The sequence below is a fragment of the Ptychodera flava genome, chromosome 12, assembly GCF_041260155.1.
Source record: "Ptychodera flava strain L36383 chromosome 12, AS_Pfla_20210202, whole genome shotgun sequence".
NCBI classification, from domain to species: domain Eukaryota; kingdom Metazoa; phylum Hemichordata; class Enteropneusta; family Ptychoderidae; genus Ptychodera; species Ptychodera flava.
Window position 1 is genome coordinate 10,288,990 of NC_091939.1, and position 22,459 is coordinate 10,311,448.

General features: G+C 37.9%; 1 protein-coding gene across 1 annotated transcript in view; it reads left to right on the top strand.

The window, feature by feature from the left end:
* The first annotated feature begins 1,218 nt into the window (after positions 1–1,218).
* LOC139144948 (uncharacterized) overlaps positions 1,219–22,459 on the top strand; it is a 62,066-nt gene continuing 40,825 nt past the window's right edge. Inside the window, exon 1 of the mRNA XM_070715784.1 lies at positions 1,219–1,315. The gene's annotated coding sequence lies outside the window, so the exon portion shown is untranslated. The remainder of the gene's footprint in view (positions 1,316–22,459) is intronic.

Genomic DNA, 22,459 nt, shown 5'->3' on the forward strand with positions numbered 1-22,459 from the left:
GCTAAACTGTATGTAAAGTCTATTGGCTAAACTAGCTTTATACGATAAGCACAGCTCATTAGGAAAAGTTTAGCTGATCCAATAATTGTAAAATAATAATTGTACATTACATCAAGTTTACCTTGGCGTTCCTGAAGAAAACTTGTATAGATATGTCAGAAAGCTGCAATCCCTGCATATTATGGATATATCTGATATTAGCTGCTCTAAATCATCGATTCTTAACTTCATAAATTTACAAAAGTTTCTGTATATATGTCAGATAGCTTGAATTTCTTCATTAACAAAACTATGGATATACATATTACTTAGCTGCTCTAATGATAGTTTCTAAACTTCATAAATAAGCAGAATTTTCTTAAGTACTTTCCCTAGATATGACGATATTTAGTCTTATTATAATTTAATTATAATTTCTAAACTTATATAACTTATAAGTTAGCTCAGGTTTAGCTGTGCATTCTTCAGTAAAATATTTCCAGGATATATACGATGTTGAGCAGATCTAATTATCGCTCATGATCTTTAATATTAACTCAAGTTTAAAAGGATGTTCTATAGTTTAAAAGCATGTATCCGATACATAGTCGATCTTATTATTGCCCCTATACTTTATAAAGCAGCTCAAATTTAGCTGGGCTGACATGTTCAAAACGTTCAAAATTTGGGAATAACTTTGCTGTAATTGTACGTCACTGAATGTACAATTTATGTGTTGTGAATACTAAACTAAGTGAAATCTCTGAGGTTTATGTTTCAGTCTTGACTGGAGTGTCACTTTTTGCATAAGGAATACATCACATTTGATCAGATAATTGGCCAGCCAACACTACCTTCCTTAAGTCTTGGGTGTACGTTTCAAGTGGATAACCAAAATATGAGTGGCAATTGTCTAGGATTGTCGTTAAAACTTGTTCTCTCAGCCTCTGTAAACACCATGGAAAGGAATAAAATACTCGCCGGTTGACTAGCCATGCAAAAGCAAGCACAGGTCCGGTATCCAACTTGATTTATATTATGATAATCTACATTCATACCAATTTCATGCTTTTATCACAAAATGCACAATTGTTATGAAAAGTTTGGTTTTGCCGCGCCACTATAACGGCTTACCGAAGCACAAGGAGTAAAAGCAACTTTGCATATCAAATAGCTCATGCATGCATATCTCCGGTTGTTTGTGACTCACGCTGTGGACTTTTTTGTTTAGATCAAGGCGTATCTGTGCATACTGGTTCGGCTGCAACCAGGTCTCAACCAGGAATGCGAGTCGACCACTCTCTTGATGAACTTTACACGCCTGAGAGCTGCTGCGGTAAGTACTGAAGGTAAATAAAAACATCCTCTTTTGTGGAGATTATAATTCAGACTTTGGTGCTAACTAACGCTATGGCAAAACGCGCCAAAGTACTGGTTTTCGAGTGTCGGAAACTTGGTAGGCGGTATGTCACCCTTCTTTACCGCTTCTGAACACAAGCCACCCACAGATCAAAATCTCAACAAAAGGTTCTTTCTACGCTACTCAAGTCAGTTCTGCGTTTGTCGCTCTTGATTTAAAATTTGTATGTTTCACGGTCACCTCACTTTAAAAAGAATGTAAATCAAATTTAACAGAAGTGTAAGGCACTTTTATTTTTTAACTATCCAATACCTTGAACGACTGGTACTTCTATAGTCTGCGTAACAAAATTTCTCTGGATGGAGATAAATTTGACGTCTGTGATGGCGGCATTTAAGGAAACAGTTCCACACAACGCGGAAACAGACTACGCGAAAAGGAACAACGCCTTTTGCAAGGCGACCTGCTATGAGTATAAAACCACCAAGTATAAATTATGTAATACTTCAGACGATCGGCCAACCATGACGGTCTTTAAAGCCCGGCGCGAAATGGACCGGGATCAGGATTAGTGCCAAGTTTGGGTGGGCGTTTTGAGTCGACCTTGCTATCGTTTGCATTATCTGCGTAATCTGTTTGCTCTCAAATCACGCTCTTACTAATATAGGTACAGCTTTCACAATACGCGAAAGAAAAAAGAAAGAAGGAAAAAATATCAATTTCATCAAACAGGAGCTTGCTGAGTTGATTTACTGAAGTTTTTGCTGAGTTGATTTACTGAGGTCATGTCAATGTTCGAGAATGATTCGGCTACTGACCGCCATATGTAAATACGGCATTGGAGCCGTACATAGTGGAAATAATCATCAAGAAAGTAACAAACATAAACATTAAAATAACCCGAAACGCTAAAATAAAAAAATTAGGTAAGTTCACCACATCACGGAAGGGTCGAGATTTCCATGAATCTCGTGTATCACGATATTTGTAAGCGATCGTGGTCGACAACTCATCACGAGTTATGTTTATTTTCAGAGCAATTTTTGCGTGAAACTATAGTTAACCTCCGACTGGAATCAATCACGGACTGGGTTCATATATATCTTCGTTACCGAAGAAATTAAAGTCCAACCTTTGTCGAAATTTTACGATGTAGTGCCGACTCAATGAGCCGATCTCGAACACACGTATCCTCTTAGGCCTAAAGCCTGTAGAAGGTCGGGTGATGACGCTCACTTGCTCACCTTGAACTGACAAATACAATGTTTCAACTGTTCTCATAACAGAAGTCCAAATGTTACTTTGGCAACCGGTATGTCAAAACCTTACTAACCCTCCGAATACGACATGTCATTTCCATGTGTGAGAACACGTGTACATGGGCACAAACCATACGGCCGTTTTCCATGTTTTCAGAGCTAGCATTTATATCAATAGCGACTCTAGCGTACCGGTACTTTCGGTGGTAGATTTGGTGGGGGTCTGTTTAAAAAAGTGGCTCGCTGTAATTAAATTGGTCATTGAGGCTACCGCAATGCTTTGATATTTTTTTATTTTTTTAATTTTATTTTATTTGCTCATCAACAGCGCCATTAAGCAGCCACTTACAGACAAGAAAATAAAAAAAGGATAAAATACACTAAAATTTAAACAAACAAAAAAGTACTCTAAAAATCAAACAATGACAAAAACAAATTAACATGTCTTTTAAAAGTTGAATGAGATTCTTCAAAAACATCGACATCGCAAACCTTATCAATCAGATCATTAAAAAGTCGTGACGTACGTCCAATCAGGCCATTTTTGTAACATCAACTCTACAATAAGGGATATGTAATAGAGGTCTATGTCTAGCAGAGTATCTAGGTACGCATAGACCATAAAAACCTGTACAATCTGTAGAGTCAAAGGCATTTACGCACGAACATACAATCAAATAGTTTCCTACGTAAGAACAAAGGTTGAATTTTAAAAAGATTACAGAGCAAGTTATAGTCACAATTACACCAAGATGAAAGTCACTGTGACATCCCTGTTTATGATGTCAATATCTAAGAAAACGTTTCTGAATTGACTCAATACGGTTTGCCTGAAATTGAATTGAAAATGACTGTATTATATTCTAAAATTGGACGCACCATAGTATAAACAGGCGTCGAAGGACAGCAACTTGAGTAATCAAATTAAAATTGCGTTTAATGAGACCAATTATGCGATTGGCTTTACCTACAATAGAGTCAATGTGATAAACAAAAGTGAGTTTTGAATCAAAAATGATACCAAAATCCTTAACGTGAGAAACATGATCGAGCAAACAATTATCCACATGGTAATTAACTTAATAGGTTTCTTTTTTAGGGTGATGGTAAGTACCTTACATTTGCTGGCATTCAAAGCTATGCGCCAAATTTTTGACCACTGAACAGGTTTATCTACAGACTTTTGTAAGTGCTTGCTATCATCAAGAGTTTTAACACGACTGAAAAGTTTGGCATCGTCTGCAAACAGCAAAGACGGAACAGATACAGTCATTGGCAAGTCATTTCTGTATAATAAAATAGTAAAGGCTCAACAATGGAACCTTGTGGCACACCGGATGTTATCTGGCACCAAGTCGACGCTGCTCCATTTACTAGGACACATTGCTGCCTATTATTCAAATAACTTTTAACCATTTCAGAATATTCTGATGAATGCCAAAATACTGTAATTTGTAGAGCAGGAAAACGTGATCAACTCTGTCAAAAGCCTTGCTGAAATCTGTATAGATAATAACAAGTTGTTGTTTACTTTCTATTGCATCAATAGCATTTTTCACAAGAACAGCAAGATTGGTTGTGCAAGAGCGCTGTCGAAAAGTTAATTTAGTTGTTAAAATTTAGTTGTTTCCGATGTCATTGTCAATGCAAACTATGGACTCTGCCTACAGTATTGTAAAAATACAGTGTACGCACTTTTCTCAAGAATACATCGTACCGGTACTGACTCATCTCTTGCTAAGTCACGTCCGAAAAGGGTTCACTTTCGCGATGTCATTGGATCATAGACGCTTGTTAGTCCCCACGGACACCGTCCGGGGGGACTTATAGGTTTGGTCATGTCCGTGCGTGTGTGCGACCGTGCGTCCGTGCGTGCGTGCGTGCGTCTGTGCGTCCGTCCGTTCACGCAGATATCTCAGAGATGCCTGAAGCGATTTCATTCAAACTTGGTACAAGGATTACTTCATATGTCATACAGATGCACGTCGATTTGTTTTGTGATACGATCCAATATGGCTGCCAGGCGGCCATTTTATTACGATTTTTTCATGTACAGAGCCATAATTCAGGCATGTTTCAACTGATTTTATTCAAAGTTGGTACAAGGACATTGACCAATGTCATAGATATGCACGTCAATTCTTTTTGTGATATGATCCAATATGGCCGCCATGCGGCCATTTTGTTACGATTTTTTATGTACAGAGCCATAACTCAGGCATATCTCAACCGATTTTATTCAAAGTTGGTACAAGGACATTGACCTATGTCATACATATGCACGTCAATTTATTTTGTGATACGATCCAATATGGCCGCCAGGCGGCCATTTTATTACGATTTTTCATGTACAGAGCCATAATTCAGGCATGTTTCTACAGATTTTATTCAAAGTTGGTACAAGGACATTGACCAATGTCATAGCTATGCACATCAATTTGTTTGGGATACGATCCAATATGGCCGCCGTGCGGCCATTTTTTACGATTTTTTCATGCTCAGAGCCATAACTCAGGCATATCTCAACCAATTTTATTCAAACTTGGTACAAGGACATCGACCTATGTCATACACATGCACATTGATTTGTTTTGTGATACGATCCAATATGGCCGCCGTGTGGCCATTTTATTACTTTTTATCATGTCCAGAACCATAACTCAGACATGTATCAAGCAAATTTATTCAAAGTTGGTACAAGGAGATTGACCAATTTCATACATATCCTTTAATTGTTTTTGTGATACGATCCAATATGGCTGCTGTGCGGCCATTTTGTCATGATTTTCTTATGTACAAAGCCATAACTCAGGCATATTTCAACCGATTTTAATCAAAGTTGGTACAAGGACATTGACCTATGTCATACATATGCATATTGATTTGTTTTGTGATTCGATCCAATATGGCCCACCATGTGGCCATTTTATTACGATTTTTTCATGTCCTGAACTACAACTCAGACATGTATCAAGCGAATTTATTCAAAAGTATTTTTATCACAGACCTAATGAAGAGGACTCTATCCTCTCTGAGGACCTGTAATCAAGCACCCATTAACAAGTGGGGACTGTGTCATCAACGATGACTTGTTTGTTAAATAGTTTATGACACAACCACAAAGTTTTCACCCTGTGTGTATGCCGATGTACATGTAACTCTAAGCGTACACATGGTTTGTTTACATCGTAATTGTTTTCGTATGCACAGCAAATGTTTACACCTCTGCGCATCACTGAATGATTGACAATTGCTGGAATCACGGAACGACTGTTTCCTAGGAGCCATTCCCTTTGTTCCGAAAGCGATTTTTACCCCTAATCGTCGTAATTTTAAAAAGCTTTGTGATACCTGTATGGCCTAGGTGTTTATGAAACAGTCTATGTTTATGGTATGCCAATTAATAATTTTTGTTTGACAAATTGTTTAGGCTGATTTTCACGGAGCGGTCTACCTTGCTGTTGCCAGTTGTCACTCAAGCGCCATTATGAATTTTCGACGAGTTGGGGGTCTCATAAACTATTTCTCGTTTGACTTGTCAAATGAGAAAAGTCCTCGCGATTACATCACTCTTTCAGTAGTAATGGGCGAAAGACAGGAATCGGGAGAAGCAGTCACGAAAATGTAAACAGTTGTTTAATTGTGAAACTGCCTCATCTCTCGCTGAATCAAATGCCAATGTTAGCTCATGAGAGCCAGTAAGCAACAGTATCAGCACGTCACAAGAATTACTGGCGACAGTCGGGACAATCAAGGAATCATTTTTCAGAAGTAAAGATAGTTCTCCCTTATACAGGCGATCGCTAATCTGCAAATATAATATCATTGCCTTTTGTCTAAAAAATATGACGCCAATTAATGGAGACAGATGCATTATTGATGACATCCTCGTCTCTGCCCTGCATCATCAATATTATCGTCATGAGCACCGTCCTTTGAGCGTTTAGCTGGCAACAAATCGTGATTATGCCACGACTATCATATATTGTTAATGGCGATATTTGCAGTAAAATAGCTGCAAATAAACGAGTAATCATTTGGAGCTCTAAATGGGTATAATCGCTCCGTGTACCTTATAGTTGTACATGTACTACCTGGTCCTCACTTTTAAGAGGCATATAGCACCCCCCCCCCCGCCCCGTCTCAACAGGTTATGCATCATTTGGCTGGTTTACTTCTATCGATAAACACCTCTGAAACCACCGTTTCTCGTTGAAATCCATGGGCCATGGATGGATACCTTTGATAACAAATTGGCCAAATAATTGAGAAACTCTTTATAATGTACGTCATTTTTCTTGACCGTCACTTCAAACTTCCTAGAAGTAAACACCATGTCATAGTTTGCCCTTGGTTTTTTAATCAATCTTTACATCCTTCACTTGCAATTTTGAAATAAAATAAAAATAAAACACACACGGAGAGTTGGGCCACTGCCCTGTGTATAATATGATGAAACGGATGGTGTTTGACGACTCTTCTACTTCAGTTTGACTCCCGACACCAAATGTCATTCGTATATTCAATAACAGAAAGCTACTTTTTGCCAGTTTTCTGCCAGTGAGAATATATACTCGGCTTAAATATGTTACAACTCACTGCGTTTGAAGTGGAATCGGAATAACAGAGAGATTGCTTGTTTATCATTGTTTTTGTCGACCCTCTATGCAAAACAACAAGGTAGAAAGAACCTTAAAGGCAAGTTTCGTCTCGGCGCAACTCATAGTTATTTAGGATAATGTTCGCCATTGGGGATCATTCAAGAATATAGAGAATATATTGGAGTGAAATTACACATTTCAATGCAGTACAATGACGGACTGGCAACGGGGGATACGGAGATTTGCCCGACAGTGAATTTTCACTTGAATTTGGCATGTATCAGTCAAATGCAGTTACCAGAGTAACGATTTGGACTTTTGAAGGTATTTTCGATCATCCAGTGTTACTTTTTTGAGAGCATATGTTTTATTGTGTTGGTTTTGGACTTATCGCCTATTTGTCATGTCATACCTTCTCTTCTACGAAGCTTCGGCCAGCGGCCTCACACTTCGATCACGGGCCTTCGATCGACTATCCAAGTAACGCTGCATGCACCTGTGGATATAGTCATGTTGTTTCATAGCCTTTAACAAAGTTCTCCTCTACCACCCGAAGTCCGAAGTCAAAGCTTTTGATCACAGCTTTCTTTATAAATTTGCTTCGAGCTTCAATAAGAGCAAATGCTTGGCCCAATGTTTGTTTGTTTGTTTTTTGTCATTCTTGTCATCCGAAATATACAGATTCGGTATAGACGCCATCCAGATTATTTTGGAGCAGTCTTTGGCGATAATCACGACTTAATAAAGACAAAACGATAAAACCAAAGAGGGTGGGAAACTCAAATTTTCCATTCTTATACCATGTCAGATTGTGAAGAAACACAAATATTATATGTAACCAATGACAAAAAAACCACCTTTCTTGTTGTATAGAAGGCCTTAATGCATTCGATTTTTCGCTTCATCTTCTGAGTTCAAAGATGGCGACACTTGGTACTCGCGGTATTTCTGTTTCTACTTCATTCTTCTTTTGATGTTAGAGCGACAATGCCCCAAAGTTAGTCTGTGCATTGAGCACTGCAGGGTTTACGGTCACTTTAGAGAGTAGCGATTTGTTCATAAATTATGATAACATGGTACTTGAAATTGTTCTACAAGCCATCAGGTCTTCCGGAACTATTCGAGTAGGGTTGATTTTGCTTTGGCATACCCTAATTACAAGTCAGGTCTGTACAAATTACCTCGGCAACGTGTACAGTATTTAGGGACTGGTGAATCTCTTCGGCGTGTACGATCTTTCGTGTAACCATGGTAACCGTGACCTCGTTACATGCGGGTATAATGAGCATAAATAGAGGAGGAAATTTACAACATGCGTTTGAGTAACGATAGTTTGAAAATTGTGGTTTCCAAAACGTTTTTAAAGATAGAATGCGCCTTGGAGACAGATAGTTGGACTCTCAAAATTTTACAATACTTAGGGACCGTTCAGTTTTACGGCCGGGGGGACCGGCAAAATCCAGGGGGTCATCATAATTTTGGAATCCGCAAAGGGGGGTCATCACTTTTTCACTGGTAGAAAGGGGGGGTCACCACATTTTCAAAAACATAATACGAACAATAAAGTTCACTTATGCCATGGCCATGATCGACCCTCTTTACCGGCGGGCCGCCTTCGGCGGCCCACTACAATAAATATACATTATGTATTACCCATGACCCTCTTAACGGGCAGACACCTTTGGCGGACCACTCCAATTAGGTTTACTTCATGCAATGGCCATGATCCGACCCTCTTTACCGGCGGGCCGCCTAAGGCGGCCCACTACAATAAATTGACTTTATGTAATACCCCACGGCAATCTTACTGTAAAATTCGCAATTGAAGCCGCGGCTTGTATTAGAAACATTTTTGAGGGACCCCTGGGATCACGCACTGAATAATGGTAATGGCCGCGCGCCTTCAGCGGCCCTGTCCAGTAAAGTCTACTTTATGCAATAGCCATGATCGACCCTCTTTACCGGCGGGCCACCTTTGGTGGCCCACTAGAATAAAGTTGACTTTACGTAATGGCCCATGACCCTCTTAACCGGAGGGCTGCCTTTGGCGAACCACTCCAATAAAGTTTACTTTATACAATGTCCATGGACATGAGTTGTCTATGGAAATGAAGTTAAAATTGCCTTACAGTCGTCCTAATTAACAGACGTTTCAATGGATGTGGCTGAGAAGTTTGTGCACTGGCATCTCTGCTACACGAATAAAGTGCGCCGCGTACCGGAGTTCAAATCCAAACCATGCGGGTAAATTTGACATATGGGTTTTGGTTATTTTTCAGGGGGGGGGGGGTCATCATTTTTTTCGTCTGACAAAGGGGGTCATCTTTTTTTCACAAAAAATGCAGGGGGGTCTATATTTTTTTGAACACCGGCGACAAGATTTTGTCGCCCCCCCAGGCCGTAAAAACTGAACGCTCCCTTATTGGCCTACGGCCTACCATTTGAGGTGCATTTTTAAGCCATGGACTAAACAAAGTTTTCACCGGCTTACTTATGTGAAAATCGAAAAATTGCTTTTTCTCTTCGAGTTAATGCAGGGATAGCGGCCATTATGAATTTCAAATATCGGTACATTTCGCACTGTGACCCTTTATTTTTGTTCGTGATTTCTAAGTTAAAGTTTCCTTACGACAAGTTTAAGCGAAAGGTCAAAGTGTTTTAGTTTCGAGACACATACTACCTTATACCTAACGTAGTTGCCATAATCGGTCGGTGTTAGCCCGCCAGTCGGCCAGCATTTATTAACATCAAAATAGCTTACTCCGAGACATAGTCTTGCTCGGGGTTCAATCGCCTAGCATCTAACTTTTGAAAAATATTAATTTATACTTTTTTTGCCTACATGAGGGAAAATTGAAATTAATTTCTCCCAGACCTGCAGATAGTAACGATAGTTGTAATGAAGTAGGTGACACTAGTATATTAAAAACTTAAATAGTGTCTGTGTATGCACGGGGGGGGGGGGAGAGAGACAGAGAGAGACAGAGACAGAGACAGAGACAGAGAGACAGAGAGAGCTTTATACCAATGTCTGTCGGCATATCATGGCACCCTCCATTAACCACCAAATAATTTTGATGAAAATACATGCAATTATTTTTTGCGGACTCAGTCAGAAACTTACAGCATTTGATTAATATTCTCAACCAGTTCTGTTTAAAATGGTGTATGCGATTAACTTGAGCAAAACTAAAGTCATGATTGTAGAACACGATATGGAAAAAACTGGTATTTGGTAATACTCCTCTATATGTTGTTTCATACGTCATAATAATTTTTCTTCACGAAATACTGGTCGAAAGCGATGCAGAATTTACATCATGTCAAGTCGTTGACTTTGTTATCAATTGCCAGACGGAAGCTTGAAAATTTTTATTTTCACTCTCATTTTATAGTCTCTGATGTTATGATTCTACCAATGCTATGTTACGGTCCGGAAGTTTGGGGTTTTAATTATGATGTAATAGAGAGAGTCCAGAGATCTTTGTGTAGGAAATTTCTATAGGTGTACCTAACCATACAACAAATAATAATAATAATAATAATAATCTTTATTACCCTTAATCATAATAATATTACAATTCAATAATGAATGTACATCTGAGTTGTGCTGTGATAAAGGGTAAATGGAAACGGAAAATAGCAAATGCTAGTCTAGTCCGTTCCCAAAGCCATTTGATGTTAAAGCAAGAAAACGAAGAAGAAAAAAGAAAACTGAAGTATATCGAGGGTAGTGTACATGAAAGTAGTGGGATTGCAAAGTAACCTAATTGTAACAAAGTAACTAAGTGAATAAAAGAACAACTACATAAATAAATATATAACTAAATAGATACATTACGAGTAAGTAGAAATACGTAAAAAAGAAAACGATAAGAGAAAAAAAAAACGTATATAAAATATATATATATTTAAATATGATATACATATATGTAAAGTTGAATATAACTCTTCATCACTTAAAAAAAAAACAAACAAACAAAAAAAAAAACCAATCGTGTAAAAGTAGACTTGAAAGTGCTAAGTAACTAACTAAGTGAATAAGAACAACTACATAAATAAAATAAATATATAACTAAATAAATACATTACGAGTAAGTACAGAAAATATGTAAAATAAAATAAAAAAACAAAACAAAAAAAACAAAAAAACAACAAAATGTATAGTGAAATATATATTTATATATCTATGATATACATATTTGTAAAGTTGAATATAACTCTTCGTCATGTAAAACACAAACCGTGTATGAGGAGACTTGAAAGGGAGTGTCTGAACGAACTTCTAGTGGTTTTTGTTTTAATTTGTTTAGGTAATGTATTCCAATAGATGCAGCCTGTATATGATATCGAGAATTTACCCAAGGAAGTGTTGACACTTGGGACATAAAGGTTACCATTAATTTTATGACGTGTACTGTAGCAATGAGAAGGCAACTGACAGTATGTTGTAAGACTGTGTGGCAAGTTATTATTTATAAGATCATACATGAATGTACTGATATGTAATTTATGTAATTTGTATATATTGAGAATATTAAGTTGTTTGAAAAGAGTAGCTGAGTTTGCTGTGAAGTCACTGAAAGTTATAGCTCTGACTGCCATTTTTTGCGAAAGAAAGATACTATTGAGATGTGAGGATATGTTGAACCCCAAACTTCAAGACCATAAGTGATGTGTGGTAGGATGAAAGTTTTGTATAGAAGAATAAGGATATTGCGTGGTAAAAACTGTCTCAATTTGAAAAGGATGCCAACCTTTTTTCTGATAATAGAATTAATCATTTTAATGTGCTTTGACCATTTAAGATGTCTGTCCATGTGAATACCTACAAATGATGTCACTTCAACCTCATTGATAACTGTATTATTGATGTGTAGAGTACCATTCAAGAAAATATGTTTGTTATGATTTCTGAAGACAATGTAATTTGTTTTGAGGTAGTTTACAGTAAGTTTGTTAGCCCTGCACCAGTCCACTACAGTATTGAAGTGAATGTCGACAGTATTTAAATTTATATTGACTTGGTTAGCAGGGAACGTATGAAATAGATTGGTATCGTCAGCAAACAATCTAAAATTGAAGTATGTGGAGGAACGGGCAATGTCACTGATAAATAGTAAAGAGGGTAGGTCCAAGGACAGATCCTTGTGGTACTCCACATGTAACATTAAGGTATGATGAGGCATTATTATTGACAGAGACTAGTTGGGATCTATTGTGTAAGTAATTTCTGAACCAAAGTAAAGGAAGACCTCGAATACCATAGTGAGAAAGCTTAGAAAGAAGAATTTCATGATTGATTGTATCAAAAGCTTTAGAGAAGTCAAGGAAAATACCAAGTGTTACTTTGCCATTATCAAGTTGTTTGATAAGATAATTGATTAGATTTACAATTGAAAGTTTTGTGCTGTATTTATGACGAAATCCATATTGATGCTCATATAAATATTGTTTTTTTCTATGTACTGAATTAAGCGTGCATTGACAATTTTTTCTAGAATCTTACTTAACAGGGGCAATACTGATATAGGTCTATAATTTCCTGGATCATCTTTTGTGCCTTTTTTAAAGATTGGTGTGACTTTGGCTATTTTTAGAGATTGGGGGAAAATTCCAGTCTGAAATGAAAGATTGAATATATATGCCAAGGGTTTTGATATTATAGCTGCCCCATCAATTATAAGTCTGGCTGGCATTTTGTCATGGCCACATGCCTTTTTTGGATTCAGGGTGCAAATGATGTTATGAACTTCAGATTGTGTAGTGGAGGACATAAAAAAGGAATGTGTTGTGGGTTCAGTGAGGTAACTATTAAAGTTTTTATGAGGAGAATTGATGTTGTTGGCAAGGTCAGGTCCAATGTTGACGAAATAATTATTGAATGCATTTACTATGTCAGGTTTTGCTGACAATGTATTATGCACTCCATTTGTCAGTACTCGTAGGCTGTCTGGCAAGGTATTTTTAGCCTTTTCCTCATGACTTCCGAGGACTTGCTTGATAGTTTTCCAAATTACATTGGTATTACCCTTGTTTTCCATAAAAATACTGTTGTAATACATTTGTTTAGCTTTCCTGAGAACAGTAGACAACACATTTCTAAATTTCTTATATCTATCAACAACAATGACATCAAAGTTTGATTTGAGCACTCTACTATACAATTTGTGTTTTGTATTAATTGATTTTTTAATTGCCTTAGTGACCCATGGTTTCCGGTTTTCTTTGTACTGCGAATTTGTACATTAATGGGAGCATGTCTATTGCACAACTCATCGAAAACACTCTGAAAATTATTATATGCTTCATTTGCATCCTTACAGTTATAAACTCGATCCCACGGAGCATGAGTTAGGTCTTCACAGAAGCGAGTAGAATTGTAGAATTTGTAATTTCTATATGAGACTTTATACTGTTTTGAGAGATTTGTTGTCATATTTTCTATGACAATAAAAACTGGAAAATGGTCAGAAATATCTGTAATTAAAGTACCGGCATGAATTGGATACTGTATAATATTAGTGTAGATATGGTCAATTAATGTTTCAGATGAGCTGGTCACTCTGGTAGGTGTAGAAATCAACTGGTGAAAACCAAGGCATTCAAGAGATGTAAAATAGGAATTAACATTAGTTGTATGTGTTCTGGCATCTATATTAAAATCTCCCATTAAATACATTTAGTTTTATCAAGTTTGAACGTATTTAGCACATCAAGCAGACTAATCTGAAACTCAGAGATATCGGTATTTGGCTTTCTATAGATGATTCCTATTATTATTTTAGTATTATTGACTGATACCTCCAACCAAAGAGACTCTGAATGTATCACATTCTTTTTAATCAATTTATAAACTAATGATGAGTGAATGTATGCCCCAACCCCACCACCCCTACCTGATTCTCGTGAACTGACTTCTAGTGTGTAGCCTTGTATACTATATAGACTTAGATTATCTGTGTCCCAAACCTCTGAAATGCCTGTTATTGCAAATCGAGAGTGAATGATGTCTTCATACAGTAGCTTTAAGCTACTGTATGAAGCGGTACTAGACGACTGTGGACGACTTCCCATTCATTTTTGACGATGTATATTCGCTTCTGGTTACAACGTCTTGAGATGCCTCAGGAAATACTGCCAAGACATGAATATACAATTTTATATAATCTAGACACCATGGGCAGACACACAAGGGCAACCTCTACAAAGTACATACTGTTCTCATACGGTTTTGGATATGCCTGGCTTGCACAGGAAGTAGGTAGTAAACAACAGATTCTATTACTTTTTGACTCAAGAATCTCAGACATTTTTAAACAACAATGGAAGAGTGAACTCCCCCGGAAACCAAAAGTCCGAACATATTTGCACTGCAAAAGTATGCTCGAACCTGAGAAGTACTTAACTTTACCATCTTGCCACAACATGATTCAACTATTTATCTTGTTTACGATGTTCTGTTCTCCTCTAGCAATAGAGGAAGGTAGAAGACAAAATCTTGATGTATCAGCCAGACTTTGTGAATTGTGCTCAAAGTCAGTTGTAGAAAACGAATACCATTTTCTTTCATAGTGTCAAGAATATTCAAATTTGAGAAAGAAATATTTACCAAAGAATTTTTTCATGGAGCTAAACTTTTATAAATTTGTGAAACTCATGAGCGCTTCAACAACAACAACAACAACAACAACTTTATTGTGTTCAGGCCTCCAGCCCATCACATCAATACAGCTTAAACAAATAAAAGAATTACATAAACAGATTGCACCATCGGATTTGAAGAGGAAATACATATATTCAATATATCAAGGCTTCTTTCCTTAATTCAAAAGCTTAATAAGTAAATTTTGCTAGATTACATATAATTTTAGTGTCATTACTCATGAAAAGTTCGGTTAAAATTCGTTGACCTGGGTTTCTAATCGCCCAATTCGGCAGAAACTGAATCCGTAGATCGTGGTAAAAATTACATTTGAACAGTAAAAAGGAAATTCACCTTCAATAGAAGATGTGTCACATATTTCACATAATCCTTCTGATCGCTCTAAGCCTTTACTACGGCCAGTTTCAAACAATAATTTGTGACTGGTTGAAAATCCACCAATACGGCAACACCAGGCAGTTAGAGTTATTCCCTTTTAAGTCATTACTTTTAGACACAAACTTGAGGCAAATTTGTTCAGAAAGTACCAGGGAGAGGCCTGTACTTCTCACGAGTTGCGGAGCTCAGTCAACACGATGCACACCCTTTGAAGGCTCCAGGTGCAATCCCCCATGAGCACTTCGAAAACTGAGGATCTCCGTAAGTCTCTGTATTTTTGTATATAAAGCTATCAAGCATAGAAACACAGCCATATCACAACTACTTGATAGGTATACTATATGGCTTCGATGGATATTTTGTATGTTTACGCATATATTACTTTGTTCCTATGATTTATATCTCTAAAATACCTATCTCCCACTTGCATTTAGGCCGGAGGCCTTGAAACGCACTAAACTGAACTCTGAACTCTGAACCAAATATATTTCTCGAACCTTTCCCAATGGAAATAAATCAGTCACTAAGCAATGTTTTGCAACTCCACGCATTGCAACGGAAGGTGGATATGATGACTTAAAAGCGTTGAAGTAAATATTTTACAGTCCTCGGAAGTGGGAGGAAATTCCAAAGTTAACTTTGTCTCGCATATGAGTTAAAAAGCTCGAAAACAAACGTGTCACAGTTGATCTACTATGCTTACGGGCTGTCTTACGGCTGACGTATAGGGAAATTACAGGCTTACGGCTGACGTATAGGGACAAAAAATGAATATGCGGGGTAACATTTGGGCGAGCCGTGCATTTCATTGTGTCGGTCTAGACACCGCATGTTTTTGGATCAAAATGTCGACATATACTCATGGCGGCTAGAACGAACACATTTGAGCACAGTCACCTGTGGTCTATTCCGTTCTGCGTCTATGCGCCCGGTAGACGTGTACATATGCCTGAGAAGAGCCATATACACGTCTATGGGGCGCATAGACGCAGAGCGGAATAGACCACAGTTGACTGTGATTTGAGCTAACAGTTCCTTGTCGTTTCGATGGTACCTAGGATGACTTTTCAAACTTACGAGCTGTTCATTTTGCGCAGCCAGGAACGGAAAATGTAAACTTATACGGTGATAACACGTAGTATTGATGTCACACAGGGCAATACGTGTTCTTGTTAGCGGAATATGTCCTTTAACAAGTTTGGGACCCATTTATTTTGTTCGATTTCATCACAATTTGCTCGTAATGGCCATGACATGCATGGCTGGCGTCCATCGATGCCCGTCCCTCTCCCATGAAATGGAAATAGTTTTATGTCGCGCCTCCATATTGACAGACATAAACTTTTGTTCAAACTTTCTGTATTAAAGAACACTTTATCTTATTTCCTTTTGAAATCAAGACTAACAGTCAGGGGTCATTTTGCAAAGTTTGGTACTGGAGAAGCAACTTATGCAACATCTTACGACTCTGGAAATTCGAAATGGTCGCCATCATAGTCTTCAAAATGAGCCCTGACAAGTGATAGACCAAATCTATTGCAAGAGTTTGAGAATCTGAATATCTATCCCCGTGACGCGTTCTACCTTGGAAGGAAAGTAATACATCGGGAAACTCATGAACGCTAAACTGTAGAAACCTGACTTTTATGCTGCTGTCCCTTGATAGCGACACGTGACATGTCACCTGATAGATTAACTCTTGGACCCTTGCCCACTTTTACTGTCGTGTTGAGGTGACAGGCGTACCAGACCCTATTGTACACAGCGACTTCACACTTCAAGTACCATGGTGCCATTCAGGTTGTTTATCAGAGTACCTTTCTAAAACTGTTTGTATTGAAGGTCGTCCTCCCACCTCGGTCTCACTAAAAACTGGGACCGAAACGCGACCATTTGCTGAATTCCAACTTTCGCACTGGTGTCACACTCAGCAGTGATAAGTACCTCAGAGAGGGAAAAATCTCTGCTGGGATAGGAATGGTATGGCAATGTAAGCGGGAATACAGTTTCTATGGAGAAGAAAATGTTTCAAAGTCTGACAATTCTTTTCCAAAATAGAAACTCTCAAAACCTTACCTAGATATTTAGCATACCAACATTGCAAGGTTATGCATGTTTATGTTTGTTACCCTTGATAAGAAAATGGTTTTACTGAACGCACACTCATCTTTTCCTCTTTGCCGACTATCAATGCATGTAACAGTTCCATTCCGAATTTATCGTCATTACAGCTTCATTTCTAATGGTTTGTCCCACATGCGCGACTACAATCTGAACTTGTGTTTCTTGAGAAACTCCTCATAGTCATAAGCTCATGCATGATGTTTTACAAATATGCAAGTTAGCAATTAATTGACATGATACAGCTTAATGTCTTCGTACAGTATTACAGTACTGTGTAATCAACATCTGTGCCATGTTTCATCAAATTTCATGCATTGGTTCTGGAGATAGCCCACTAATTAGGAAAGTTCATTAAATATGCAAATTCGCACTTAATTCGCATGACACTGCTAAGTTTTTTCCTTAACTTATGTGAATTATGCGCTAAAGATCTGTACCAAGTTTCATGAAATTTGCTGCCTTATTTCTAGACATATTAGCCTAATTACAAAAATTCATAAAATGTGCAAATTAGCAAAAATTGATGCAATACTGACATATCTCATTGTGTGCTATCAGAGCTCTGTGTGATGAACATCTTTACAAAGTTTCATGAAATCACAGACAAATAGAAGAAACAGACTAGCTACGCGGCATGCCTTTTGTTCAATGGTCGTCTCGGTAGACTATGGCCTTTTCATATTAACATGAGCTTCAAAGGTGTTAAACTTTTTGGAGACTTTGTTTGTGGTTGATAATTGCACGAGATTATGCGAAAAATACGACGAATTGGCATCGTGCTGCCAGTCGCGTACTACTAACAACCATAGTTACTTTGTGAGCTCTCAGGGCAGACACACTGCTTCACGCCAATCAAAACATAACACGCCAGCAGTTTCATAAACATGTCCTTCCTTGACAAACGTGTGAAAGACGGTATGAATGACCGTAAACCATTGAGTAAAACCAGACAGTATCGATAAAAGACTTTCAAATTTGGTTCAAACACACTCATTATATATTTATAGAAATATGAGAGGAATTTTTAAAACGGTAAAACTCACTTTCCTTAAGCTCAAATACTCCCGTTTTCGTCAGCACACCTATTCCGCTCAGCATCAAACGACAACAACAACACGAACTTTGCCGAACATACTTTCGCTTAACAATTGGCGAAAATCCGAAAATTGCCAAAGGATGCATGGTCGGCACTCTTCGGAAAAGAGAGGCGAGAGCAACCTGAGGCGAGGCAACATGGATGGGTTACGTAACCGCTTCACGCCTTGAACACTACCCGTTGCTAGTCTGTTTCTATATCATTGTCAATGACATAGTCCCCGCTTTTTCAATAAAACGGCCGTCACACGGCCATATTGGATCTGATCGCAAAACAAATTGACGTGCATATATATGACATGAAGAGTAATTTTTGTACTAAGTTTGAATGAAATCGCTGCAGGCATCTCTGAGATATTTGCGTGAAACGTACGGATGGACGGACAGACGGACAGACAGACGCACGCACGCACGCACGGACATGACCAAACCTATAAGTCCCCCCGGACAGTGTCCGTTGAGACTAACAACTAGTTTCCTATTTAATTACCTACAGGCTTGTCTTCAGCTGATTACCTATTAATGAAATCTTCGAACACATTGGAAATTACAGTGTGACAAGAATATGTGTAGTGTTCTTTATTTTTGTCTTCGAGAACCTGCCGCTAGTGAAGAAGTATTTGAAACAATTGGTGTACATTTAGGAACCAAGGAGGTTATATATACTACAAGTACAACCTTATCAATATCCAGCTCTATTTAAATGTTAAATCTGCGTCTTTCGCCACTGTAATTGGTTAACAGTTTTGGAAACTGTTGACGATACCTTGCTCTTTGCATGTATCAGCGTCAAAATTATGCGTACCAAATTAGCGAATTACAACGAGTTTGGACAAAGTGTGTTACAATGAGTACCTGAGGATTTTTAGACTCATCTCATTGTCTCTATTGTTGACATGGATATAGATCTTTTTAATGTAGGCCTGTAACAAACTGCATATCACGCTAATTGATACACACATGCAACGTAAACTCTCCTTATACTTTTCGAAATCAATTTTATTCGTCACATTGTCAACATAATTAATGTTGGAAAGTTTGGGCATGGGTATAGATACAGCAGGAACAGCTTCATAGCACGTGAGCAATGAGCGTCCAGCCTGTAATGTAGACACTGGGCCAGTAGACTGACTGCAGTAAGGGTGGACCATTAGATTTCGGGGGACTGGAGGAAATGTGTATGGCAACAATTTTTTTTTACCCACCCTTGCAGCAATTTTTTTCTCCAAAAGGTTACCTTGAAGCAAATAGTTTTTGTCCAGTAGCTAGATTCAAAGCAAAATTCAAAGCAACATTTTTAACAGAAATAGAAGCATGCAAACACAGTCTTTGTGTGATACAATGTCCTTAGAAATGACAGTAGCTGTAACAATAGTCGATTTTTTTTCAGAATTAAAATGTTCAGTATATCGACTACTTTTTCTTGTTCTAATCTAGAGAGTGTATTGAAATGCCAAGTATTCAGCTTGTGAACAAAACAGGTATACATGTGAAGTGTACAAATGTACAAAATTTAATTGCGCACGATAACCATGCAATATACACATGTAATGGCTGTAATTCTCAGTATGTCAACATGGAGAGTAAAGCAACAAACTATAGTGACACTGAACAAAACAAACTGAAAAAAATCAGCAAACGTCACAGTTTCTTGCCTTTCATATTTAATTACTTAATTAGGTTAAAATATGTATGTCTTTGCACATGCACATCACTGACTTTATTTCAATGTTACACAACCTTGCAATGCTGCAAGCTAGCTACTCCTTCCCTAGTAGAGTATTTCCATCAATCCATCGTGGCATACATGTAAGGCATGGCGGTACTAAATTTGGAAATGCCCAGGACTGGTGTTTAATGTTTGGATGCATCACGCGGGCCTCCATAAAACAGATCCTGACACCTGTTGATTATCAAAGACATACAAATCATGGAAAATGTTACGTCTTCCTATCTGTAATTTCACATAACTTTTTGTCTTATTTTAAATTGATAGTCATAAAATCTTTTTAGAAATAGTTTATGTAGCTCTTGTAAAATTTACTTTGCTGGTTCTACAGATGTTCACATCAGAAAGCTTGGCCATAACTAACCATCGTAGGCGGCAGCTCCAGAGCCTACTGTAGACACAGCACAGTCTACTGTCTCCGGGTACATGACAACAAATTTTTTGTACAACCTTGAAACAGTTTTTATTTTTCATGTCCGCTAGGTAGAGATATATGTTTTCCCATAAAAGGCCAGCAACAATTTTCGAAAATACTCCTGCCCCCCCCGGAATCAAATGGTCCACCCCTAAATGGAATAAAGCTACACACCGTGGACAGTACCTGCCCGACCTAGAATGCCGACAAATAGACCAATGGTTATGGGTGGCTGGATTTCTACAATTTGTCATCCGATATATTATATACCGATAGGTTGCCAGGGGCCATGATTAATTAGCTGAGAAGGGTCAGAAGAAAATGTACCAATGTCCCGCCAAAAAACACGGAGGTCTTCACTTTCAACATACTGGTGACGACCCTAATCAGTTATAGTTCAATACGTATAACTGTTGCCGGTGCAGTGTCCTGTCGGGACTCCCTTTTCCGTCTTGCATAAAGTCACTGTGCCGTGTACACACACATAGATGTACTTACAAACCCACCTAAGAAAATGAGTAACTTCTTTTAAACCGTTTTCTTGATTAGAAACGCTGCAATATTTTTTATTATAGGTGACTCATACTGTCATTAGGTGCCCAGGCCTCCAAGGCTTGGGTCTCTTTTGTATTTTCTGGGGTTCAAGTTTCTCCCTCTTATTCTTCTTCTTCCTCTTCCTCTTCTTCTTCCGTCATTTTTTTTTGCCAAGCTGGATCTCCAAAACCATTGCGCAGCCTTTTCAAACTTGCAAAGTTCTAGTACACCTTACCCTTTAAATTTCGGTTGGTCATGTGAACTGTCAGCCATCTTGGTTCAAATTTTGCACCATGCCTAATTTGCATAAAACTTGCATAAAAGTTGGCAACTTTGTAGGGCACAGTACTAAGATGCCATGTACCAAATTTCAGGGTCATTGCTTTGTCGGTTTTTTCCATAACCAATAAATTATGCAAAATAAATGTAGCTCAGAAACTATAGGGGCTACAGATTTGGTTCCTAGTTCGTATAAGTCAATTTAGGACCAAAAATGACCTCGAATGACCTTTGACCTACTTTACTCTGTCACGGCTCCAAGCCGAAGACTACCGCATCAAATGACTTGCACGTTGGCACATGGGTAAAAATCAAAGCCCGTTTTTTTTCATTCCTTATCATGCCGACGTGTCACATCACCCATCTTCCATTGAAACTTTAAAATTCATCTCATTTGAATAAAATTAAGCAATCAAAATTCTCGTAACAATACTTCTGCAGTAAAGCTATGGCTATATCTCATTCTGGCCTATATAAGGGTCTGAGAGGACTGGTGTCAATCGAACAATGTCCAGTATGAGACCAAATTGCACAACTGAATTTCGTTGTTACTGATGACGTTTGACCATCACATCATACTGTACCTGATTTTTGATATACAGTGTTAAGTTTTTGAGGAAATTTTTTTATAAAATGTCACGTGACCGGCAATTTCCTGTACATCATTAATTATGCACATATCTAATCCTGGGCTAGCAAATAGAGCTAGAGGTCTGATTTTTCGTATACATTGATAAGTACTGGAGGGAATTTTTTTCGACAAAATTTCACTGACCAGGATGACCTTTGACCTAGATTTAACATTTATGCCTATAAATCTATAACCACAAGTGCTAAACCTTGATATTTGGTAGGATTGGGACGTTATGGTGCCAGATCCTGTAACTCATTAATTATGTACATATCTAATTCTGATGCAGCCAATAGAGCTTGTAGTCTGATTTTTGGTACATGGAAATAAGTATGGGAGTTAAGTTTTTTGTCATAAAATGTCACGTGAACAAGATGACCTTTGACCTTTAATGAGCAAATAGGCCTAT